This window comes from Myotis davidii, unplaced genomic scaffold (genome assembly GCF_000327345.1).
Source record: "Myotis davidii unplaced genomic scaffold, ASM32734v1 scaffold376, whole genome shotgun sequence".
NCBI classification, from domain to species: domain Eukaryota; kingdom Metazoa; phylum Chordata; class Mammalia; order Chiroptera; family Vespertilionidae; genus Myotis; species Myotis davidii.
Genome location: NW_006288121.1, coordinates 2,949,939 through 2,950,172, shown reverse-complemented (window position 1 = coordinate 2,950,172; position 234 = coordinate 2,949,939). Strand labels below are relative to the sequence as shown.

General features: G+C 66.7%; 1 protein-coding gene across 1 annotated transcript in view; it reads left to right on the top strand.

The window, feature by feature from the left end:
• The first annotated feature begins 6 nt into the window (after nt 1-6).
• Nucleotides 7-234, top strand: part of NEBL (nebulette) — a 370,552-nt gene continuing 370,324 nt past the window's right edge. Inside the window, exon 1 of the mRNA XM_006759924.2 lies at nt 7-31. The gene's annotated coding sequence lies outside the window, so the exon portion shown is untranslated. The remainder of the gene's footprint in view (nt 32-234) is intronic.

Genomic DNA, 234 nt, shown 5'->3' with positions numbered 1-234 from the left:
TCCCACCGAGAAAGTCAACTGCCTGGATAAGGTGAGCCGAGGGCGCCGGGCTGCACCTGCTCCGAGAAGTTTTGGCATCTGGGACGGGAAGAGACCAGTGGCCTGGGTGTTTGTGGGGTCTTGGCTCCGTGCGCGGGACGCGAAGGAAGACGCCCGCGGGAGAGCACGCTTCCTGTCGGTGTTGGAGCCGGAGAGGCTTTTGTCGGGGTGCGGGCGGCGAGGGTGCGGGGCTGC